General features: G+C 44.6%; 1 long non-coding RNA gene across 3 annotated transcripts in view; it reads right to left on the bottom strand.

The window, feature by feature from the left end:
* Positions 1-246: 246 nt before the first annotated feature.
* LOC115659209 overlaps positions 247-26634 on the bottom strand; it is a 230583-nt gene continuing 204195 nt past the window's right edge. For all 3 annotated transcript variants that reach the window (XR_004002479.1, XR_004002480.1, XR_004002478.1), the window contains 2 exons: positions 9060-9266; positions 247-1899 (listed from right to left, as the gene is read on the bottom strand). This is a non-coding gene — a long non-coding RNA (uncharacterized LOC115659209). The remainder of the gene's footprint in view (positions 1900-9059; positions 9267-26634) is intronic.

Genomic DNA, 26634 nt, shown 5'->3' on the forward strand with positions numbered 1-26634 from the left:
CGGAGCCTTTAGACCAGCGAACCGTCTGCCGAAATGACTGCGACAGCTCCACCAGAGCCTTTCCAGCAGCGGACCATCCGCCAGCACGACTGCGGTAGGTCCACTGGACCCGAGTGCCACCCCCCAGGCAAAATAGCGCCCCCCCAAAATTCTGGCGCCCTAGGCCATTGCCTAGGTCGCCTAAATGGTAGCGCTGGCCCTGTGTTCAAGACATGTGAGATTTCTCTTTTCCCTGATCAGAACCTTTCCATCCACATGGCAAAGTATTACAGGGTTCTGTAGCAGTTGTCCAAAACACCATGTCTTATTTGCTAGCTGCACAGGCTACTTCAGTGTTGAGGATGCACATCTCATACCTCTCTTGATAGCTCATGCCAAACTTTGGCCGTGAGTGCCTGTCCATTGTTCACAGGCAAGACATGGGAGCCTGAACTGTAACACAGCCTCTGACATGAATGTGTATTTTGATTTCTTGTCTTAAAGCTGGACATTCAAGTGCCTGTGAAATCACTGGGAATGGGTACATTCAAGACGACCCTTCATTTCTGGGTAGGACCTAAGTGACCTGGCATAACAATCCCTAAAGAAGAGACTTGTTAAATAGGGAGAAATCTCAGAGAAGTCTGCTGAGGTAAATTCACACACGCCACTTAAAGAGAAAATAAAAGCTGTACAACCTGATGCAGCTCAACTAAATATTGGCAGGTCGTAGTATGATGGTAAGTGCTCTTAGTGCCTGGAAAAATGAGATCTAATTGAGCTGGGTTCTCTCCCAGTGCAGTCTGCCCTTTAGAGCTCTCTTCTGATAGGCCTAGTAAGAGACGGAGGCAGTGGATGTTTTCTAGGCACCGTCACCTGCCCAGTGAGGTGCATTTGGGTCAAGGCAGAAGAAATTCGGCTCACAGGGCTGAATCACAAAATTACTTTGTAAAAGAGATTTGCATTTTAATGAGTTCCCCCACCCCCCCCGTTCCGTGGACTTTTCCTGCTTGAACCTTTGTACCTTTCTAGCATTCATCAAAGATGGGCTATGTGCAATCTGAACGGAGCCAGTCAATGTGAAGGACCGGATGCCAACCTCAGAGGCAGCCTTCAGTCTGGCACAGTTCTAAAAAAGCCAGCCCATCCTAAACCTGGACAAAGGTAGTAGCTGATGCTCCTGCTGCACCCCCCAGTTGAAGGTGCAGTCTGACGCCAAATAACAGCTACCTAAGCTGTGGAACAGGCATAAATGACCTACCCCTGTAGGGGAAGTGTGGAAGATGATTATTTCTTTATATATTACAGCACGAGGGGCACAAACGGAGCGTGGTTTTATTTTGAATATACATTCCAAGGGACATGGAACGCAATGAGTAGGATGATAGTGGGACTCACTCTCCACAGCTGGGATTAACTGAACACTCAACAACCCATGTTAGGAAAAAGCTGGGGATGCTGCCAGTAATGGCAACACCCATTAGACAAAGAAACCATCCTCCAAGTGGTTAAACTGAGTCCTTCACTATTGAAGCTAATGGGAGTCTTATCATTGACTTCAATGAGAGGAAGCCCAACACCTTTCCGCTCTCAGCAGCCTGGCAGGTTTCTCAAAGCAGTAAGAACCCTCCTCCAGCTAGCTGCAGGGGCAATACTACCATGGTCTCCCTGTGAGAAAGCTGTGTAGAGTGAAATGTTGTGACCTGGCTAATTTTAACGTGGTTTGAGCTGTTAACAGAAGCCGAGCAAGCCTTGGGCATTAACACTAGTGAAAAAAATAATCTGCAGCTGATGGGAAAAAGTTCAGTGTCTGCATCCAAAATGTCATGGGGCAACAATCCATCCAAGTGATGAGCTGGCAGAGAAGGGCAGGATTTCCATTTCTTTCTTTCTAGTGCTGAGCCCCTGCTCTCTGAACTCCTGGGAAAGGAACAAAAGTGGACATAGAAAAGAGGAGAAAATATTTACACATCACATGAGATCATTGTTTGCAGCAAACCAGACACAATTATTACCTGCTTTTCAGTATCATGTTTCAAACTAACTCAGTTGCGCCACTCAACAGAACTGCATGCTCCTCATAGTGTCCCTCCCCACACACACACATGCGCAAAACCCAAACAGTCTAAAACAAGCGCTGGACTGGGACTCAGGAGACCCAGGTTCAGTTTCCAGCTCTGCCCCTGCTTCATTGGACGCCCTTGAGCAAGTCACTTCCGTACTCTGTGCCTCAGTTTTCCCATCTGTAAAATGGGGATAATGATACTGACTTGCTTTGTAAAGCACATTGAGATCTACAGATGAAAAGTGCTGTATAAGAGCAAGCTAGTCTTATCCAATCCACCCTCAAATCTCTTATGAAAATGAATTCTAGCAATATAAGGCGAGAGAAAATGTTGCCCTAGAAAGCAGTTTGATCGCAATGTAGTTTTTGCTGTAATATGGCTGCACAGAGATTAGCTTGGTTGTGTGGATTTTGAGTTAATTATTTCCTTGGGAAGCTGGTTTGTAGCCTCACCTTGGGTATTTTACTCTCTGAAGAAAGCCTGAACTGCAGGAATGTCAAATGAGGTTAAATAGTTGCCCTAGCATCACTGTCAGACAAAAGCTGACACCTTCACGCGCTAAATTGCTAAGAGACAGTCAAGGACTCTTCACTGTGGCTGCAAATTGTGTGACCGAGCTGGAAAATACAAACCACAAGATATTCTTGGCCCGCATGCACCCATAATCAGACAAACCCATAGTGGAGCAGAGACAAAAAACTCTCCTTTTAGACATGTTGAAATGATTGGAAAAATCCTTTGTTTTGGTCTCCTTGTCTGTTAGAAAAGGGCTTCTTGATTCTACTCCTGTTCACCCCAAGCCTGGGTGATTGCAACCTAAAGGACTCAAGAACACTTGTTTCTCGGCTTAGCTATTTGTTTGCTGGCAAGATGTATGTATTTAATGAACTGTTTTGCATGCTTGGATTGGGCCTGAGAAAATTAACTGAAACCATTGTTACCAACTGGCCCTCTGGAGCGCTCTTCAGAAGAATTACCTGCTACACAGCAATCTATACTCGGCCAATAGATGAAGGGTGGCTGAATTGCAGGTTTGAGCAGTCCATTGTTGCTGCAGAAATGTTTAGGAATCAGCCATTTAATGAGAACAAAAGAAATTAATTGGTGGTTTAGGCCTAATGAGACTGCTGTGCAAATTAACAGTCCTCATCAGCAGAAACAAACAGAGTCCTTAAATGAATTGCTGTGAAGCATTATACTGACTAAGCTTTTGCTGGAATGATAAATAGCAGGTCAGAAGAGACCATCTGTGCATTTTTTTTTTTTTTTTTTTTTTTGCAAAGAGAGGCAGTGAGGAATGAGGCTTAGTGGGGAAAAAAATAGATCTCAATAAAGCATAAATTCTCCCTTTTATTCATCCAGGCCCAGCTTGACACCAGCATCTTACTACAGAGATAAAGAAGAAAACCACTTGCATTTGCATCTGAAAAGAGCAAGCCTATATGGCCTCTACACTCATGAAGCCAAAGAGTTCTGATTTCAAGGGATATTTAGCCCCTATTCAAGCGTTCACAAAAGCCTAGCCTCCACTAAACCAGGGCTAGGCCTGTCTGATTAGGGCTGTAGACAGAAGCCTTGTATATCTGTCACAGAGCTCATTTGTTCCCTCTGTTTACTTAAGATGTTCTTCAATCCCCAGTGAGGATTTGTATTTCTGGTTGGGTTTACTTATGCTCATATGCTGAAAAAAAATCTGTCTGATCTTTAATAATCAAAGTAATTAGAATAATCCTTTCAGGGCTGAATGAAGGATTATTTCTTCATGTCATTTTAGTTTCATCCTCATTTGGGCTCGTAAAATGTGGAAAAAGCACTTCAAAAGCACCCCCATGACGTGCTCAAAAATTCCCACCCACATAACTGCCAAAACCAGACTTATCGGGGACATTTCCAGTCCTTTGCATGTTTGTCTAAAGGAAATTTATTTATTTCAACGGTGGTCAAATAAACACTGGGGCCGCTGAGACTGGGGGATCGTTTGTTGTTTTGCTGCCTTGGTTAGATAAGAAAAGCTTTGATGGGCCTAATCTGAGCCTAGCAGCTCCACACAGCGATTGGAAAATGCTGCCATGTCTGTAGGGAGCAATAATTACATAGGAGGATTAAAAGGTCCTAAACCTCACCTATATTTCACTTTTGTAAACCAGTGAAGAACAAAGAATTCTTGGCTTGCCAAGAGGAAAGAATAATTGACACAATTCACAGGCAGTGGATTATTATAATGTAAATAAATGAATGGGATAGGGCAAAACTAATTTAGGCCTTAAACTTTTTCATCTGGCATTTAACAAGCGGGATAAACACATCTTTTTAAAGGAGTGTCACGAAACTGAAACCCCCTTTTTCATTTTATTACATCTGTTGCCCTCTTTGAACTAAGCTCTTGCATTTGGCAGTAGGAGACCAGGCAAGGCTAATGGTGGGATAGATATAGATTTGTAAAAACATCCTTTTAAATCTGGACGAGTTTGTTTAGTTACAGGCTGGGGATTCTAGGTATGGGCCACCTGGTGCTGATTGCAGTAGATCCAAACAGAACCTTTGCAGAAAGTGACTGATTGTTCAGATTTTAAAACTAAATGTAGGTAGTTTTCCCCCCAATCATTTTGCTGCTTCTGCATTTTTTTTTTAACTGGACTCAAGCTTAGAATCATAGAATATCAGGGTTAGAAAGGACCTCAGGAGGTCATCTAGTCCATCCACCTGCTCAAAGCAGGATCAACCCCAACTAAAGCATCCCAGCCAGGGCTGTGTCAAGCCTGACCTTAAAAACCTCTAGGGAAGGAGATTCCACCACCTCCCTAGGTAACCCATTCCAGTGCTTCACTACCCGCCCAGTGAAAAAGGTTTTTCCTAATATCCAACCTAAACCTCCCCCACTGCAACTTGAGACCATTACTCCTCATTCTGTCAAGATACCATTTTTCTTCCACCATGACTGGAAATAAGAGGTACTGTAAATTTTGTGGGAGCCTTGTTTACATGAGATTTTCATCCTAATGTGGTTTGGACAAGCATCCAAAATTCTGGGTGTTTATCTGTATCTTTTGCCATTGACTTATCTATACACCTATGGACACATAAAAGTGCACACTGGGTGGTAGAAAAAATTATATTAATGTTTACGTACAGAAGTAAATGCCAGGGGAATCTGTGTCCTAGCCCCAACAGGGTCTTTGAGCCACCCTTGAGTAAGTCATCGATTGCCTGATTTTTAAAGTTAGACACACATAATTATGAGTGAAAAATGTGCATATAATTACACACCTGAGTTATATGTTTAGTTACTATGATTGTACAAGTAAATTGGGTAATTGCAAATGCAAATATATGGCCAGATGTGAAATTACCTGATTTGGATGAGAGTGTGCAGAAATTACATCAGAAAATTAAGCACACTATTAAACTCACATTTTTGCACACATAATTGCACTTGCCTAATTCTGAAACTCAGATCCTTAACCTCACCGTACTTCAGTTTCACCATCGAGACAGCGAGAATAGCAACTCCCTACCTCATATGAACTATTTGATGCAAAATGCTTTGAGATCCTCAGCTAGAAAGCTCGACAAAAGTGCAAACTACTAATTATCAGCCCTGTTGCTGTTGCTGATGTAAGATCAGCAGCCACCTCTGAACAAACATGCTGTACCATTAGGCAAGAGGTGGGACAGGAAAAGATAATCAAGAGCTCTTTCGCCAGCTTGACATCTGATTTCAGCTGATGAGAGCAACTACACAAACAAATGTTTGAAATCTGAGTATTCCAAAGCCAGGACATGTCTGTAGCAATCGAGGTAGAAGAGATTGCTTGTCTTGTTTTCTGAACTGCAGGGTAAATTTGTTAGAGAGAAAAGGTGGGTGAAGAAATATTTTTTATTGGCATGACTTCTGCTGGTGAGAGCGACAAGCATTCAATTTTACACAGCGGTCTTCTTCAGGTTAAATTTACAGACAGTGTTGACTGAAAAACACCACTTGGGAACAGTTATTCATATTTATTCTCCATTGTGAACAACCGTGTGTGTGTGTGCCTGTGTGTGTATGTGTGAGAGAGAGAGAGACAGACGGACAGACAGGATGGGGAAAAACTACCCTTTTTCTGCTTCTTAATAAATACCAGTGATTTTCTGGGTGGTTGTGGAAGGGGAAAAACAAGCTTTTTGTTTAAAATTCTGAATGATTACCAGTGTGAAAATAAGAATGAGAAAATCAACAAGGAGCTCAATATGTTAAACTAAATGACTAACATGAATGCATTCCTATTAAACAGTCAATATCAGGCTGGCAGCTGTTGTCTGTTCCTGTTCCTCATTAGACAAAGCCTTGACCTTGACCTCATTGCCCTGTTTGCCGGGAGACAGAATCCCATAACAACTCGTTTGGCAAATGTACTGGCCCAGGAATCCATAAATATTGATTCATCGTTTTTAGTGTAACTTAAATGTCAGTTATAAGTCCAGGGCAGATAAAGATCTGTATCAACAATAAAAATAGATAGAGGCTATAAATTCCTTGGGGGAATCTAAGTTAAAATGAAAATGAAATGGATGCATCTTTAAAAAAAATATCCTGTGCATGAAAGGGAAGGAAGTCATTGATTATCAGGATAATCAGTTTGAGTTTGCAAATCAAAAATTAGTCAGCCCCCAATTCTAGGTTCACATACACTGTCGTGTTTAGGGCAAGCTGTTTTGGTAATAGATTTGACCCAGTGAAAAAAACTGCACCATGTACTCTTTGATGCACAGCAGAATAAATGATGGCAAACTTTTGCAAACACTGTTCTGGAGCTCTTTGCAGTCTGAGGAGATTAGCCCAGTGTGTGTCCCTGTCATCATGAAGAAAGAATAAGGGCCCTTTCCTGCTAGCCTAACAACTACACTTCATTTACACAAGTCTGAGTCAGGTAGCAGGAAAGAAAGGCCTTACTGTGAGCAGGAGCCTTTGCTAAAGGGGTTCTTCGACAACGTTCCCGCATAGCGTTGATTTAAAGTTCTCCTCCTTCATGGTGTTTGGTTTTATTAACGGAGTAATTAACAGCAGTATATCAAAGTTCAGCTCACACCTTCTCCCTAGGCTTGGTTGCTCCTAGAGTTCCTCTCTCATATTGCTCAACCCACACCCTAGGTCTTCACTCCCCTAGACAGACTCTGGTATCTCCCTTAGAGCTGGTTTGGAGAAAAGCCACCTGCCCCAGTGAGTCAGCAGAACTCACACAACCTTTTTTCAGCAAGACCAACATCTGCTACTAAGTTGGGTGTTTCAGGCAAACACGTCTCCTTTAAAAGTAACTGCTTTCCTTTGATGACAGGAGGGAAGGACTGGACTGACAGCTCCAGAATGGCAATCGACAGAAGGGTGGCACCATTTTAATATTAGGACAGGTCCTACAGGAATGCAGCATTCATCATCCCATTCAATGTGGGTCAGAAGTTAGCAGAATTAGCTCTGTCCCTCTTACCAGGGCTTGCTGTTTTAAATAACAGGTCTGAGTCAAGAGGGGGTAGACACCACAAGTAGCATGCTGGAGAAATAGCGCCCTCCCAAAGGAAGCTCGGAATTGCAAAGGCCATGACATCACCACAAATTATTCTAGTCTATGTCTGATTTGCTCTTGGCACCAACAGATGTGGTGTAATGCAAGCACATGAGCCCCGCTCCTAAAAAGGCATTAGGCACCTCGACCCAATAGGACCCATAGGACCCAATCCCATAAATACATCTTCACATGTTATCGTCAGTGCGACTCCTCTGGTGAGTAACGACCAGTCTAGAAAGCAAGGCCTGTCCAGAGGCATCGATTAAAACCAATGTTAGGTCTGTTGACATCCTGTAGGATTCCAAGACACAGTCCCTTGAAGGTTGCCTTGTTAAAACAGGAGCTTCAAGGGAAGCAGATTTTAAATTCCTTTTATTAGGATATTAAATAAAGGGAAGGGAATAGTGCTGGACAGCAATTATTTAATAGATTGTGCTGTACATAAATAACCCAGGAAATCAAGCCAAAGAGGCCAAAGGAGAAGGGCTTTCCCTTTGAATAGTTCTTTTAAAAAAATAATAACTTTCCACCTTTGCTGAATACTTTGCAAGTCCCAGAGATTGCTTGGCCTTTCTTAACAGGTGCCCTATATCACAGTTATGTATCAGTGACAGTGGGATGCCGGTTAACACAGCCACTGCTGTGCTGGGAAGGTGCTCAGGGGTGGGCGAATTTCCAGAGTGTCAGAGAAGCACCCGAATGTGAGGAGATTTCTCTGAACTGCATCTGAATCCTTCGTGCATGCAGGCTCAGGCTGGAAATCCCTCAAGAACTGGCTGTTCCGTGAGGTTCCTGGGGTATCCCACTTGCAGCCAGGTGGAACTCATCACAGTGATGGTCTTTGCCTCATGCTTCTGCTTCCTGACTCGGCTGGACACATAAATCTCAAAAATTAAACTCTACAAAATGTTTGAAATTCAAAACAGGATCAGCTCCTATAATCAGTGAATGTTCATGTTTGGCATTGATTATTACTAACTGTAATTATTATTTTATCCAAACCAGGTCCCCCTCTCCTGGCCCGCAGTCCATATAGTAGCCTGGAGTGCTCAGAGTAATAAGCCTCTTCTGGCCAGCGCACCTCGGTGAGCCCAGACCCTGTGGGCTCTGCAAATCTCCTGTCTCCCCATCACTGTACTTCTGGAAGGGACAAAGTCTTTGCGCATACTCCCTGTTCCCCACACAGAACCAGCTTCCAGGAGGGGCTGGAGGCTTCCCCCCAGAGTCTGGGTGATCACCATTGCTGAGGCATGGCCTTGCTAATGGAGAAATCATTAATACCTTCCAAAGTTCAGCTCAGTCTTCCTACCCGGGCTCAGCTGCTCCTAGGACTCCTCCTGCAGACTTGCTCAGCGCTCTCCCCATCTCTAGCGAGCCCCTCCCACCCGCCTTGTAGCTGGGGGGTTACAAAGCAGGCTGGGGACCGGGGAGTTCTCTTCAAAGCACCACCTACAAACCAAACACCATTTACCTGAGGCAGCAAAACGAGAGGGCCACACATTGCATTTTGCAGATGATCAAAATATGATCCTAAGGTCCCCCAAAGCAGGATTTAGATGGCACCTGGATGCCTGGCTGGGCTCCATTTGGCTTGGAGTCCTCTCTCTCAATTGCTTGGTCTCCTCCCCTCGTTGTCCAGTCACCAGCATGTCTTTCCAGGCACACGAGACCTCAACAGCTAATGAAAAAACAAGAAGAAAACCAAGCTTTTAACACTGTAACCATGGCCCCCTTTAGCCATCACTACATGGGAAAGGGCACAAGGTAACTTTTCTTCCATCCACATTTTTCCTTTAAAACTAGTAGGCAGAATGCTCAAAGATCCTGTCATAGACGCAGCTACCACTCCACCAGGAATGCCAGCTGTCCACTGTCCTGCGGCCCTTGGTTTTATCATCTCCTATCGTTTTCCCACCAAGCAACACTGACTTTGCAGGGCCGAAGGCCAGTCACATGCCGAATGGCGGCGGTGTTTCCTGTATGGGCACAGAGTGCTAATCAGGCCCTGCCCACCTGCAGCTGGCTGACTGGACAGGGATGAAAGCCACTCGCATGCCACATCCTCCGCCATCTCCATTGTGCACATGAACGCAGGCGTTAGCTGGACCAGAACCAGAACTTCTTGCTGCCATGATGCAACATGCAGCAGCGGATGCTGTGGAGTGTTAATGGGCGTTTACCGGAAGACATTGGACAAAGCTGCGTGGGCCCCCAGGTGTGTGATCGCATTATCTATGGGAAACGTAGAGAAACGAACGCTGATCACCACCGTAGTGAAATCTGGCTGAATTCCAAGGGGTAAAGCTAGAGCGAAGAAGCAGACAGGCTTTCACCTTGCAGATGCTTTTCCTTCTGTGTTGTCTCATTTCTTCTAAATATTTAATTACTCTTCCAGTTATTTCCCTGTTAAGACAGTGTGCTAGGGAACTAATCAACTTCCCAGCGATACAACGCAAATCCTATTGACAACAATGATAAGGAGCTGCAGTGTGCAGCTGCTGAACACAGCCCACAAGCTGTTCAGGATGACTCCAGGAGATTTGAGGGTTTCCTCCGCTTGCCTCTGCCAAGGCATGTGGGAACTTTTGGGGAAGGGTTTTTCTCCTTTCCCCCAGGCAGAGTCCTCCCCCTGTCATCAGGCACTTAGTCTCCTGCCACAAAGACTCAGCCAACCCAAAAGGCCTTAGTTGGAAAGCAGAAGAGGTAGGCCTTTAGACCTGCTTGCTCAGCACGAGATCTGGAGTTTGGTTTGGAGTCATCTCTCATGTTGAATAATGGAGCCTAATCCCACTGTACAGTACGTTCTATTTTGAGCAACAAAGACATTTGTCAATTAAAAATCTGCAGGTGCTCTTTGTCAGCACTTCTCAAGCACCAGACTTACCATGGCTTCTGGAACAGACAGCATGTTACTGAAAAGCAAACGGAGAGGGGAGAACCAGCAGCTGAGGTACTATATCAGGTCTTGTACCCAGGGTAGAGGCTTTTTTCCTGCCCAGGAGGAAGATGAGATACAATCACTTCAGTGCACTGAAGTTGTTGGCAAGCTCTGGAGGTATCACAGAAATCCGAGCTGACTGTGTCCAGAGTGACCTATTTTTCTGGTTCAGCTCAATCTTCCTGCAAAACCCTGGCTGCCTAGTGAGTGAATTTCAGCTAGTGCAGGTTACTTGATGACAGTGGTTCCATTCTGTGACCCCATGTTACAATAGGAAAATGTTTCAGGAACCTCTCCTATCCCTTGGGAACTTTAGGCTGATCTCTTCTATATGCAACTTCCCTGGGGTCACGATCCTCTGGCTGAGATCCCATGCTCTTTGGTGATGCAAAGTGTTGTTAATGATGCTTCTCCCTAGGCACTGCAGAAAAGAATTTTAAAACAAAATACGCCCTACACTGCTGCAGTGTAGGCTCCTCGTTGCGTTTCTGCTCGCTGGAGTGTCTTTTCAAAGACTGGAATGTCTTGAAGGTTCTGCAGCTGTGATGAAAAACCACTCCTGGGCCTGCCACAGAACTGCTCAGAGGAAGCGAACATTTCCAGAAATGCACATTCAGATTCATAATTGTGTGCTCAGATGTGTGCGTCTTCCTGATTTGTTTCCAGGAATGCCCCTGGGCACCCATGTGGGGGTTTGCATAGGCAATGACTTTGCATGCCCTGTCATGGATTTACCCATTGCACCAAAAATGGGTCAAATGATTGTTTTTCACTTGCTTGGCTCTATGTGTGGCTGGGAGGAATGAGAGAAAGAACGTCGCTCTGCTCCTCTCCGGAATCTGCTCAACCATCCATGACTTTCATCTCTGTCTCATAAAGATTCTTCTAAGGAGCTGATCTTTACTTTGTCCTGGAGATTACATTTCCAACCATATTCCCAGGAGGAGGGATAGCTCAGTGGTTTGACCATTGGCCTGCTAAACCCAGGGTTATGAGTTCAATTCTTGAGGGGACCATTTAGGGAAGCAGGGTAAAAAACTGTCTGGGGATTGGTGCTGCTTTAAGCAGCAGGCTGAACTAGATGACCTCCTAAGGGCCCTTCCAACTCTGAGATTCCATGAGATACCTTAGAACAGCTTCCCACTCTGCCAAAGTGGTACTAAGAGGCTTGTTTCATTTTGCCCTTATACAAAGTCCACTTTTGTTTCTGGGGTTTTAAGAATTAAGTCAGAGAGAGAAAAAACTAGTCTGCTGATGCTGAACTACATTCCATGTTGCAGAGACCCCAAACAAAGCAGGCTCGGAAAGGACCTTTATCCCCTTTGTTGATTTTGTTGGGTTTGAAGTGCGCATGAGGGTTGGCATTCACAGCACTGCTCACATAATATAGAGTGGGGGTGACTTGTGTTTACAGGGCAGAAAGGCCATTGTGGGGGGTGAGGTGGGAGGGAACAAACAGCCCCCAAACATTGCAGCAATGGCTGCTCCTTCCACCTTCTTTGACTTGTTCTTATCCATGAGAGTAAGGATGCCCTGGCTGGGAAGCTTTCCTGAGCCACAGCCAGTTGTTTCGTGCAGACTCTAAGCTCCTACCTTCATCCTCATTTGTGAGGTCAGCGTCCCTCTTGGAGAGTCAGGTCTTTTGAATGCCAGCCAGAAAGTACAGCAGCCTTTAAAAACGACTCTGAAAGTGCTTAATACCCCCCTAGTCTGGCAGTTGCCACAAAGGCAGCTATCTAGAAAGGCGTTTGTTAAATCACACCACTGGTCGTTTTCTGTCTGATGCACTCCTAGGAATGCACGCACACCAAGCCCACAGAACATATTTTCATGCAAAGGCATTTCCCAGCAGCTGGTGTGTGAAGCCTCACCTGGGAGCGGGCAGAGCAGGCAAGCACCACAAAGCATCCCCTCCCCTCCGCCAACTATAACACAGGAAATCCGAACACGTCGTAAATGGTACAAGGGGGGCTCATCAGCAGCCTGCCTATTGTGCTCTGTTACTCCCGGCCACAGGAAGCCCTTCCTGTCGCAGAGAACCTGGCCACGGCGGGAAATGGCCCTCACACTGAACCAGTGAAAGAGGAATGGGGAACCAGCAAGAAAAAGGTTGGCAGAGCAGTTGCATCCTCCAGCTATGGAGTTAAGCAAAAGGAAGAGAGGAAGGCTGGCCCAGTGACTAGGACACTAGTCTGGTGTTTGGGAGACCAGAGCTCGGTTCTTGCTCTGCCACAGACTCTCCTTGTGTGACCTTGAGCAAGTCACTTAGTGTCTCTGGGCCTCAGTTTCCCCTGTGTACAATGGATATAATAGCCCTGTCCTGTCTCACAGGGGCTCAGGGGGGCTGTGAGGATAAATCCATTAAAATCGTGAGATGGGCCAGAGATGTACTTATGATAGGTTAAGAAATCAAAAGGTCTCCCAGCTCTCTGGCGAATATGGTCACACACATGGATGAGCAGCAGGGAGTCAGTCCTACTTGTGAAGTTCTCCTTGTGCAGAATGCAGCACAAGGCCTGCACCCCATGTAAATCACTCTTCCAGAGTGTAGACTGAAAGACATGTCAGAACAGGGCTCCTCATGGCAGCCACTCACTTGGGAGTTCAGGGCTTCAGAGGTGCCTGGCTTGGTGCTGGTCTGCTGCACAGAGGGGACTGTCACTCCCGTGGGTTTCGCCAGTAAGAATGACTCCCTTTCCACTGATAATGCTTTGCTTTTCAACAGCACCTTTCAGCCAAGGTTCCAAAAGTCCATTCCAAATATGAGTGAATTCTCCTCACAACCCCCTCAGAGGCAGACCTGGCAGGGGAACCATTAGTGCCTGTCTAGTATTATTCAGCACGACCAGGTCTTGCATGCTCCTGGACTTCAAGACACTGGAGCTGCTATGACATGGTTGTGAGCAAGAAAAGTTTCCTGGGCACCACGTTGGGAGTGATGTGCCGGGGTCCTCACTTGGTCTGGGCACACCCTGTTCCAGTGTGTAACCGTGCATGCTGGAGAGTGGACTGCACCCAGGGGTGGCAGGAGAGTGTGTTGAAGAAGGGAGGGCCCTCCGTGTGGGCTTTTTTTGCATGCTAATACCTTGCATATGCTTCCAGTGCTCAATGTCAGTATTTCCCAGCACTGTTGAGTGCTGGGAGCAAACACAGAGGCGGAACACTCGTGTGTGTGTGTGTGTGTGTGTGTGTGTGTGTGTGTGTGTGTGTGTGTGTGTGTGCGCGCGCGCGCGCGCGCAGATGTGCCTCTTTTATGTACTCTCTCAGCAAATTCAAACATAAGAAAAGCAGTGATAGTTTTGTGCCAAATCCACTGTCCATATAGGACTTACTGGTCAGTCTTCTGGCCACCTGAAATTTCACAGTGTCATTGGGGATAGAATTCAAACCTTTCTGCTCCAAAAGCACAGCCCGCCCTTTGTGTTCAAGGAGAATCTTGATTAGCATTAAGCAGTGTAGAGTCTATAGCACACAGATGAACAGCTTTGATTTTACACAGCAAAAAGCAGTGGAACACCCACCCCATTAATATTATCTCCCATCTAGCACCAAAAATCTGAGTGGAACTTTACTGAACACAAACAAAGACAGGCTCCTGGCTCCAAAATGTTCACAGTTTCAAAGAGATAAATATGATACTCTGGACAGTATTTCAGGCAAGGAAACAAGTGCAGGGACATTGTGTGAGATAAGGTCAGCTCTGAAGGGCTCTGCAAAAGAAATGGGTTCCAAGGAGGCATTTGAAGGAAGGAAGGAAGCAATGGTTCTTTGCACAGGGAAAATGGAAGCAGTTCCAAACATAGGAGGTGACATCAAAGAGACAGCAACGCCAGGAGAGGAAGGCGTCAAAGGGAGCAGTTAGGAAGAGCAACAGTATCAACTTCTGTTTACTCAAGAATTATTCTCCAGCAGCATAACCACTTTCTTAGCCCTTCAGCATTCATTTTGAACCTTTCCAGTCCTGCTTATTCACATGAGTCTCGCCTCAGTGGGTCTCTTACAGCAAGAGAAACTCTCACTGCTCCAGCCATTGCTAATGCCTGCTGTTGATCTTGATAGCAAGTGACACTCTTAATTTTCTTGAAGAGGGAATCCAGCTCTGTGCACTTTGCTTAAAAAGATGACTTTTGTATTTGTTATGTTTGCCTGCCTGCCTAGAGCAGGAATAGTTTAGTTTTGTCTTTTTGTTTCTTCCCTTCTGGACCATTTGGCAAGTCACAGACTGTGCATGAAAACACTTTCATAACATTTGTTTTGTCTCACAGAAATAAGACACAAATTCTTGGCTCTCTGCATCAAATACAGCGTATCTTGCTGCAAATGTATGTAAACTAGCAGCTGAAAAATATTATGCACTCAGGTATGACTAGATAGCAATTTAAAACGTTTCTTCTTCCTGTAGGCAGAACTTCAGATTTTTTCCCAGAGGTTCTATGTTTTGTTTGTTTGTTGTTCTGTTTTGTTTTTTTGCAGTACATTGGAGAAAGCTTTTTTAATTATTTTTAAGAAGCAGCCGTTTAAATTGTTTCATAGTCTAATATCCCTGTGAAGCAGTCCTAGACACTGAGCTCATTATTTATTGAGATCGATCAATGCCTTTAAAAGAAATATTTTATATCAGATTTGCAGCACACTAATCTGTTTAATCTATTTGACAGGAAGACAAACCATAGCTGATAAAGTCCTGTGCTGCCTTTGAATATAGGTTAAATTAAATACAAAAAAAATATTATCTGGGGATTAAGCCTAAATCTTACCTTGACAGAGTGCAGTTATGCAAATGGGATTGTTCACGTACATGGATTGAGGAGGAATCAGAAAATCCCAAAGATATGACTGAGATTTTAAAAAGTGACTAGTGATTTTGAGGTCCAACTTGAGATGACTTAAAGGGACATGATTTTCAGAGGGTGGCTGCTCAGCACTTTCTGGTCTAGAAGGATATTTACCATCTTGGATACACAGTCAACTGGGGTTCATCTATGACGATCCGTATTTGTAAACATGAGAAACCTGTCTTCAACCCCAAAAGCAATCAGGAAAAATGAGGTCCTTGCACAGTGGCAAGAGAAAGCATTCAACAATGTTGAGTGGAGATACCTTTCATATAGGATTTGAGAATAATTTTGGAGGTTGGGTGCATACGCAGGACAGTGGCACAAAGACAAAACTAGAATTACTTTACTGTGCCTACTTGTCCAACGTAAGGAAATGCATCATGCAGCACTGGTACAAGGATTCTCTGCCAGTGGCCCATTAACATGATAGGGTTTCATGCAGAAAGCATTTTATACCCATGCTTTAGAGTGTGCATGGCCTTCCAGTGATTTTTCAGGTGAAGTTGAAGGTCTTGTTTTTTATTAGTAAATCCATGCGTGGAAACTTGAGACCGAATCTCGCTTTGTGCGTCACCCTGAGATTTGAGGTTACTTGAGTTATAAACCCTACATTTACTCTTCTCAAGGCTATGACACCGTGCAAGCACTGGAAAGATCAACAATGGAAATTCCTTCAGCCTTAGGTCTGATGAGGTTGAATGTGCTAACTGGCAAAGACTCATCTAGTTACTCAAGTGATTTTTCTAGTTAGATGTCCTTGATGTGTCATCTTCTGTCGTTGTATAAACAGAAATTATTAACACGTGTTTTAAAACTGATTGTGCCTTGGAAGATGGAGCTCAGCACCTTGTGTAACCTGGAAAAATGAAGGATACAAATAAATAAATCTTCTCACGAGCAACTCAGCCTGTCAGCCATCTTTGGTAGATAAGATGTGATCCATTAGAAACCTTAGCAATGAAGGACCTGTGTACTGTGTGGACATTAATAAGGAAGTATTTGCTCCAGTGTCCTTGACCCAAATTTCCATCTCCCTCCCTGTTACTGATAGCCTCCACACCATAGATAGCTGCATTTTAGTGGCAAACCTGCATGTATAAAGATTGTGAACCACTTTGGGATCCCAAATAATAAAAGGTGCTATGGGCAAGCATTATTAGTATAAAGAACCTTGGTAGCTTCCAGGCTTAGTTAGCATTTCAAGCTCAGGGCCCAGTGCTGATGTTGCTCCATGTGTAGAACTCTTGTTTAAGCCAATACCTTAGCGAACGCAAAGTGGTAACAAACCTGGGTCCTTCCCAGGTAAACACGTCAACGTGCAACTGTTTCTAAGCTGACTAGCACAAGGCCCCACTTAAAAGCAGGGCATAAATTGTGCAGGCCTGTTGCATGGGGGAGAATTTAATCCCCAAAGAGCATTTATTTCCCCCAACAACTCCACATGGACTCCTCCTGAGGGTTGAAATGACAGTCTGGACCTACACATAGAATGCTTCCGCTGACATGCACAGGCAGAAATTGTGGAAAAACAACATCGCTTGCCTCATAACCTAAGTCGTGCAGAACGCAATGCCATCCACAGCCTCAGAAACCACCCTGACATTATCATCAAAGAGGCTGATAACGGAGGTGCTGTTGTCATCATGAACAGGTCTGACTACCAAAAGGAGGCCACCAGACAACTCTCCAATACCAAATTCTAAAGGCCACTTCCCTCATATCCCACTGAGGAATACACTAAGAAAATGCACCATCTACTCAGGACACTCCCTACACTAACACCGGAATAAATCAAAATACCTTAGAGCCCCCACCAGGGTTATTCTATCTACTACCCAAGATGCACAAACCTGGAAATCCTGGAAGCCCCATCATCTCAGGCATTGGCACTCTCACTGAAGGACTTCTGGATATGTGGACTCTCTACTCAGACCCTATGCCATCAGCACTCCCAGCTATCTCCATGACACCACTGATTTCCTGAGGAAACTACAATGCATTGGTGACCTTCCAGAAAGCACCATCCTAGCCACTGTGGGCGTAGAGGCTCTCTACACAAACATCCCACACACACATGGAATACAAGCTGTCAGGAACAGTATCCCTGCTGATGCCACAGCACAACTGGTTGCTGAGCTCTGTGCCTTTATCCTCACACACAGCTATTTCAAATTTGATGACAATATATACCTCCAGATCAGTGGCACCGCTATGGGCACCCGCATGGCCTCACAATATGCCAACATTTTTATAGCTGACCTGGAACATTTCCTCAGCTCTCGTCCATTCACTCCCCTTCTCTACCTACGCTACATTTATGACATCTTCATCATCTGGACCAATGGGAAGGAGACTCTGGAAAAATTCCACTACAATTTCAACAGCTTGCACCCCACCATCAACCTCAGTCTGGACCAATCTACAAGGAGGTCCACTTCCTAGACACCATGGTGCAAATAAGTGATGGTCATGTTAACGCCACCCTATACCAAAAATCTACCAACCACTATGCCTACCTTCATGCCTCCAGCTTCCATCTCAGGCACACCACATGATCCATTGTCTACAGCCAAGCACTGAGGTACAACCGCATCTGCTCCAACCCCTCAGACAGAGACCAACACCTACAAAATCTTCACCAAACATTCTCAAAACTACAATACCCGCACAATGAAATAAGGAAACAGATCAACAGAGCCAGACATGTACCCAGAAGCCTCCTACTGCAAGACAAACCCAAGAAAGAAACCAACAGAACTCCACTGGCCATCACACACAGTCCCCAGCTAAAACCCCTCCAACGCATCATCAGGGATCTACAACCCATCCTGGACAATGATCCCTCACTTTCACAGGCCTTGGGTGGCAGGCCAGTCCTCGCCCACAGACAGCCTGCCAACCTGAAACATATTCTCACCAGTAACTGCACACTGCACCATAGTAACTCTAGCTCAGGAACCAATTCATGCAACAAACCTCGATGCCAACTCTGCCCACATATCTACACCAGCGACACCATCACAGGACCTAACCATATCAGCCACATCATCACCAGTTCATTCACCTGCACGTCCACCAATGTAATATACGCCATCATATGCCAGCAATGCCCCTCTGCTATGTACATTGGCCAAACTGGACAGTCCCTACGGAAAAGGATGAATGGACGCAAATCAGATATTAGGAATGGCAATATACAAAAACCTGTAGGAGAACACTTCAACCTCCCTGGACACACAAGAGCAGATTTAAAGGTAGCCATCCTGCAGTAAAAAAACTTCAGGACTAGACTTCGAAGAGAAACTGCTGAGCTTCAATTCATCTGCAAATTTGACACCATCAGCTCAGGATTAAACAAAAACTGTGAATGGTTTGCTGACTACAGAAGCAGTTTCTCCTCCCTTGGTTTTCACACCTCAACTGCTAGAACAGGGCTTCATCTTCCCTGATTGAACTAACCTCATTATCTCTAGCCTGCTTCTTGCTTGCATATATATACCTGCCCCTGGAAATTTCCACTACATGCATCCGACAATGTGGGTATTCACCCACGAAAGCTCATGCTCCAATGTGTCTGTTAGTCTGTAAGGTGCCACAGGACTCTTTGCTGCTTTTCTCTCAACAAGTCACCGTTGTGCTAGTTTATATTCTTTAAAACAAAATATGGTTTGCCCAGTTTCAAATTAAAAAAAGCTGTGAATCGTTAAGGGGAAAAAAACTTGGATTCTGATCTAAGGTGTGTCTTGTGCTTCTCCTCTGGAATTAATATAAACATCCCTTGAAAGTTTTCATTAATATCCAATTTAATGTGGTGTGATTGGAAGTTCATCCAGGACTCCACCAGAATGTGTTGAAGTGCATGCGGCTGAAGTATTCTGGGCAGAGAACATGACCTTTTAATGTGGTATTGAGGTATGCACATTCTAATCTTATTAGGCTTAGGGGGTTGAAGTTTAGAAGTTTAATTCAAACCCGTATTATTATGATTGACCCTTTATGTTCCCCTTACGAATGATGACTAATCCCTCAAAATAAAAACAACCTCAAATTTGCAATGTACAAAAGAGGTAATAATCCATCCCCTGAAATAATTTAAAGTCGGGGTTGATACCTGCTCCTTCCTGCTGGACCAGATCCTAAAATGCATGGAGGAATTATGTGCCTGTAACCTTTGAACTCAGGAGTTATATTTCAAGCCTACAGTTGAATAATGTGACCCAAAAGTCTTTGCTGTTAAAAACCCCAACACAAACCAAAGTTAATTAGGTGGGATGGCCAAGAATGTCTGAGTGTTTAACGGGGACCACGTCACAGAAGGGAACAAAATGTAGTTCTAACTTTGCAAGGTGAGGCTCCTTGCAATCCTGCCCGACCTATGCACATGCTCAATTTAATGACCTGTGCATAATGCCATTGATGTGACTGTGTACAAAGGTAAGCACATGTGTAACGCTTTGTGGGATTTGGTTGTAATGGTCTGAGTCAAAGTCCATTGAAGTCAGTGGAAAGACTTCATTAGGTTTGGATCAGACCCTACATGAGGAACAACAATGGGATCGGTGGTACCAATGAGCTCCGGGGGTATTTTTTAAAATTAGCACTAGAAAATCATATTCTCTTTTAGTAGATTGAACAAGGCCTGCAAAGATAAAGAGGTTCACGCCATTGTGATTCACATGGAATAAGTGTAAAATCAATATGGATTCACAAGCACTGCTGTCAACATACACTCGCACAACCTGGAGCTCCTTGACTAGCATGCAGATCAAAGACAGAAGCTTTGAACCACTGACTGCAAATACTGAGTATGTCTGGCCGTTTTTATATAAATATGGGTTTAGGAGTATAACTTGAGTTACCAACTATTAGGATAATTACTGTAATCTAATCTCATGCTTCAGGGCTTCAGCCAGTTGCCTGAAGGGGTCAGAAAGGATTTTTTTTCCTAAGACAAAAGTGTATTTTTGTTGGTTTGTTTTTGCTGTCCTTAAAAGCGGGAGAGATCTGCCATGTCTACAGGTAAGATACTGGTTGGGGTGCAAAAGTGTTTTGGTACTGAACATCATCTGTTTTAGATACCTGACTGGTTCTTGCTCACGGTCAAACTGATCACCATAGGCAGGGCAGGGGCCTTGGGCACAAGTGCCCCACAGTCTCTTCTGTTTGCTGTGTTTAGTTTCCTGAGGGCTGTAACTGTTCTAATAGTTGGGCTTGGTGGTGGGTGTGGGGTGGTGTTTAATGGCCTGTGTTATACAGGAGGTCAGACTAGATGATCTAATGATCCATTCTGGCCTTAAATGCTATGAAACTATGAACATTTTGGCCTAATCCTGGATTTCAATAGAGCTCTGTCGATTTATACCCATCTGAAGATCTGGCACAGTAGGTCCAAAGTACAAAATGTTTTAATGGGGAGAGATCCAAAGTGGAGTGGGAATGAGGAAAAAAATATGTCTTTACCTTGAAAGATTTATTTCTGAGCATGTCAGTAATGGGAAAGCATTTTCAAAATAAATAGTTCACACTCTGCCCTGGAGATTTTTCTTGGGAGGGTGGAGAATAAATTAGTCTTTGGGTGAATATTTCTCCAGGTGAATGCTGATATCACTGTGGTTCTGTGAAATTTGTATGTTTTAATTGTGTTTGACAAGCTCTGAATAACCATATTGGCTCTTTCCAAATTAACTTTGAATCCCCAGACAGAATATACTGTAAACTATTTACCATACAGCTGTCTGCAGACTGTCGGGGCTTCTTAGGATTGATTACATTTTTTTTTTTATGATGGAAAAAAGGGAGAGTTCAAAATCCTGTAGAGTTTCACAAGGCATAATCTCTATTGTACAGTCAGCCATCAGCTCTGCAGCCCCTGCTCACTGCAGAAAATCAACAATATCCCTGGCTCTTTGGCTCTCATTCTAGTCAGACTGTGGATCCAGCTTTCTGAAAAGAATTGACACAATTCAGAGCTCTCGGGAAGCACCTTACCAAATGGGTGAGCTACTTTGTCCATCTCACAGGGACAAATGCAGTTCAGAGGTGTCATTTTCATGGGCATTATTTGATGCTAAAGCAATTCTCCTTTGCAGCTGCCACTTCCCATGGCTCCTGCTGAAACAAATCAGATTATGCTAGAGTTGTGTGCATTGGATTGGAGGGCTTTTGGAAAGGGTCAGCTTGGGAGCACCATTCCTCTTGCTTACAAAGTTCTCAAGTAACATTATTTCTTATCCTGCAGCAGCTACACCTTGGCCACAGAACTGGTAAATCCTATTATTGGTATTTTAATTACAGTGCAGAGCCAGCAACAGTGTACAAAACACTTCACTCTGGAGAATTGGATACAATGAGTGGAAAAGCCACATACTCTGTAATAAGGGCACAGGTTGTAGAGTTGTGCGAATATTATATTAACAGCCAGGCGCTCTGGGTTTGCTTAGACAATGACATTTTGTCATTCTCTTCTCACCTGTCAAGTTTCAGTTCTATGCTGGTGAGAGCTAGCGAAAAACCTGAGCAAGGTCAGTATGTTGCCCCCAACCGTGGGAACATATTTTTTGCTAAAAGGTTCCCCATATCCTCTGTTAACTTCCTGTGGCTTATCTGCTAACAAAGCACAACCTGGAATGTTAGATTGGAGCCATAGTGCAAACATGAGGGAAAGTGCAATGCAAATGCTGAACACCACAGCACCGTACCTGACAATGACCCTTCTGTAGCATCTGAATCCAGTACAATACTTATTCAGTGTCAGCTTCTCAAACACGCTCTGGAGCCTGTTGAAGGTGTTTACGGGTCTATGGGTTTGTTCTTTTTGAGAACAGCATCAAAAACGAGTCCTGCCTAAGTCACCCTAACTGGAATGACTGTGAATAAATGAATCTCGGTGCTTCAGCTCCAGTTTGTACAGCTAAGGTCACCACAGAGATGTGACGTGTTTTTTCAAGGTAGGTAGCAAATCAGCCTAGGAAGCTTGTCAGGAAAGTTTCCTTCTCAATGTGCACAGCGAATGCTGACTGAGGAGGCACCACCATGATCTGGAAACTAAAGGCGCATGAGGGTCATCAGGGCCCATTGAAAAGAATGTCTGTCTATCATCCAGAAGTAGGACAGTTCCAGGCTGGTCCTCAGAGCTAGCTTTGGCTGTCTGGGGTCTGCCTTCAAAACCATTGTTCAAAGCTCTCTCAGACTGCAGAGACTCCAGCCCACAGGGATCCGACCCGTATGTCCCGGGCCGAGCTCTGGGGTTTAGGGTGTCACTGAAATGATTCTTGGACCTCCCTACCCCAGATGAAGGTGTCTCATTTTATACAAAAAAAGCTTCCTCTATTACAAGAGGAGTGGAACTCATTAGCTTGTGCTGGACTCTGCGAATATTTACCAGCATTTTATTAATTTAGCCTGGGACAATTCTCTGAACAAGCCGGGGGCTGGAAGAGGCGATGCCTTCGTCCACCAGAGGGCTTGGGGTACATTCAGCTGAGTACGAGGCCATTAACTCCAGTCCTTGGACCTCAGACTCTCTCCAATGCACTCTCCACACTAATCCCATCCAAAGCCTTTCCTCCAAGCTTGCAAATATGGAGGACGTCTGCCCGTGAGGGACAATAGAGAACACACACTAGTGCTGAGATAAATAAGTGGCATTCGCTCTGAAAGATTGTGTCACTCTTTAATCCAGTGTCTGACCCATTTCTCATCCCTATTCCTTTATCATCTCATTTCTTTCTCCTCAGCAGTCCCTTTTCCCTCCCACGCTCTCTCCACAACCTTCTAGCGTTCTGCCAGCTTGCAGTGACTCTTCTCCTTTCCTCCTTCTATCCTTTGTTCCCCTTTTGCTCACTGTGGCCTTCTCTCTGCCCGCCTCCACCCCGTGTAGTCCTGTCTCTCTCTGCCCTTCTCCTCGACTCTAGAGTAGCTATCCATACGGAAGTACCTACCTCCTAGCACAGCACTTGATCATTCTCACCACACCCCTAGGAGAGGTGTTCATGTGACCAGAGACAGAAGGAGTTGATGTCGGAGGAGACAAGAGAATTCAGGCCTATGCTGAGGACTTTAGGTCTTGCTAGCTCTCATGCTATTGAACTGCCCCCTCCTGTTACTGGAGGCTGCCCTGGCTGCCCAGAGATAAGCAGAACTAGCACCACCAGAAGTATCCTAGGAGGCACTGCCCCACAGCCAGAAACTGGTATGCGCCCCCTTACTTTACCCTGGCTTTCAGAGTCACCATGGTTTCAACTCTGAGGAACGTCCCCATCCCAGAGATCAGTTCACATTTCCAAGTTTATCTTGCAATGAAAAGGCTAAAGATGTCCTTCCTTCCAACAAAAGATGTCCCCGAAGCTGCCCAGCCCTGACAACACCTGAAGACGATTTGCATTACCATCCTAGCTGCTCAGAAGGGGGTTTGGGTTTGCCTTGGGTTGCGGGATTCTGGCTACAGCAGGAGAGCAGCAACAGGCAGGAGAGCAACGCGTCCAGTGCAGAGAAGAGATTCAGAGAGGTCCAGCTGGGTTCCAGTGCGCCCCCCTTCCCACACACACCATTTCATTACCTGTCTCTGCACTTCCCCCTCCCTGAAGCACAGCGTGCCAGATTCAGCAGCTCTGCGGGTGCAGTTCCCATTGAAGTTGGAGCCAATGGGACTGGTGCCCGTGTATCTGGAGGAAGAATTTGGCCCCATATGTTTTTCCTCACTCTGAATTTACATTCCAGGAATGGATCAAAACCAAATAAAAACGGTGACACAATGCCAGCTCATACATCTGCCTTTGGAAACGCTCAGCTGTGGCCACTAACGTTGCCTAATCCCAGCCAACCAGCCCAGCTGATAAAGGAGAGAAGAGCAGAGTGGTGGGTCTCTGCAATGCTGCTCCCATCAGTCTGTTTGCTGCAGGAAGAGCTGTCTTCCCACCTCCACCAAACTACCTCTTCTAGTTCCTTGGGGCTGGGGTTCAAGACTTGAGAAAAATCTCCTTTCCTCATTAATTCTTCAATGAAAAGAATTGCACATGGGTCCGGGGAGAAACTAAACTGTGCATCAAAAATGTTGAGGAAAAACCTAGAGCAAACATGAGCTTTCCAGCTGATTTCAATAGTTGAAGCTGAAATGACGGCAGTGGGTCTCGCAGAGGGCTGGTGTCTTCAGAAAACATGAACAGCCAGTCACCCTTGAGTTGTGCCATTTTCCAGGGAGTTCACTGAGAGGTCACCCCTTTATTTGAATCACTACACTGTCAGCCAACATGTTTTGCTTTGATCAACAAGCTGCAGCACCACAGCAGCCTAGGGTAATAGAAAACAAATTGAACTCAACTGGAAATGTTTAAGGAGAAACACACGGCGCAGGAGCCAAAAAATGGCCCTTAGCATCACATGAACCATTAAGTGGCATTTAATTCTTGATCTCAGCACATAAAAAGACAGATGAAAGCATCTCCTATTCCCCTGCACTCTGCATCTAGCACCCTCTCTGATTCTCTTCAGTTCAACTCCTTCCCTGCACTAATCCACTCTCTAGCTCCACTTCAATCAGTGCACTGACAACTGCGGGGGCTGTCTATGGGAGCCATGCAGAGCGTGCCTTTGGCACACCAGCCTGTGAAATCAATCCAAGAGTGTCATAGCTGCTTCTGCCTAGAACTGTGCAAAAGGCCTCGGATTTTCACTGGGAGAACTTTGCTACAAATGTCAAAGAAAGTGAAAAGGGTGGAGTTTGTGGCTCTGACACCAACCTGGCCATCTCCCCTGTAAACAAACAGTGCAAAACCCAAGCCAGAACAAAAATAACCACTCTGGGGCTCTATTTTGAGAACTCCCGGAGTTGCTCTCATGGTGCATGGTCTGAGATAACTCTCCAACCAATGTTAGGACAAGAGCAGGGTGAATTTTTTTTATGAAATAACAGTTTGGGCCAAAAAAAAGTCTTTTTTTTTAAGTCAGAATGTTTCATTTTGACATATTTGTATTGCAATGGTGTTTCGAATTCAGATGTGGCCAATTTACAACCCTGCCTCCCCCAAAAGAACACTGAAAAAAGGATGAAAACACACCCAAAATGGCCAAATTGAAACGAACAAGAATGTTTTGCAGCAACTGAAATATTTCCATTGACTTGAAAAAAAATTGATATAAAACTGCTCAAGATAGTTAAGATCCAGGCAGACAGCAAAGAGTTACAAAAGGATCTCTCAGAACTGGATGACTGGGCAAGAAAATGGCAGATAAAATTCAATGTTGATAAATGCCGGAAAACATAATCCCAACTACTGTATACATATACAATAATTGGGTCTAAAATAGATGTTACCACTGAAGAAAGAGATCTTGTAGCCATTGTGGATATTTCTCTGAAAACATCCACTCAGTGTGCAATGGCAGTCAAAAAAGCAAACAGGATGTTGGGAATAATTAAAAAAGGGATAGATAATAAGATGGAAAATATCTTATTGCCTCTATATAAATCCATGGTATACCCACATTTTGAATTCTGCGTGCAGATGTGGTTGCCCCTCTCAAAAGAGATATACTGGAATTGGAAAAGGTTCAGAAAAGGGCAACAAAAATTATTAGGGTTGTGGAACAGCTGCCGTATGACGAGAGATTAAGACTGGAACCTCTCATCTTGGAAAAGAGATGACTAAGGGGGGATATGATAGAGGCCTATAAAATCATGACTGGTGTGGAGAAAGTAAATACGGAAGTGTTAGTTAATCCTTCTCATAACACAAGAACTAGAGGTCACCAAATGAAATTAATAGGCAGCAGGTTTAAAACAAAAGGAACTATTTTTTCATACACCACACAGTTGACATGTGGAACTCCTTGCCAGAGGATGTTGTGAAGGCCAAGATTATAACAGGATTCAAAAAAGAACTAGATAAATTCATGAAGGATAGGTCCATCAATGGCTATTAGCCAGGATGGGCAGGGATGGTGTCCCTAGCCTGTTTGCCAGAAGCTGGGAATGGGCAACAGGGGATGGATCACTTGATGATTCCGTGTTCTGTTCACTCCCTCTGGGGCACCAGGCACTGGTCACTGTTGGAAGACAGGATACTGGGCTAGATGGACCTTTGGTCTGACCCAACAAATTCTTGTGTTCTTATATGTTTGGTGGGGGTTTTTTTTGTTTTTTTTTTTGTTTTTTTTTAATCAATGCATTTAAAAAAAAAGAAGTTAAAAATGCTTTTGGTTCAAATTGACAGAGATTATTTTTTTTGTTTGGTCCTCAAAACTAAAAATCGACTATTCACTCAGCCCTGCTT

This window comes from Gopherus evgoodei, chromosome 10, assembly GCF_007399415.2.
Source record: "Gopherus evgoodei ecotype Sinaloan lineage chromosome 10, rGopEvg1_v1.p, whole genome shotgun sequence".
In the NCBI taxonomy this organism is placed as follows: Eukaryota; Metazoa; Chordata; order Testudines; family Testudinidae; genus Gopherus; species Gopherus evgoodei.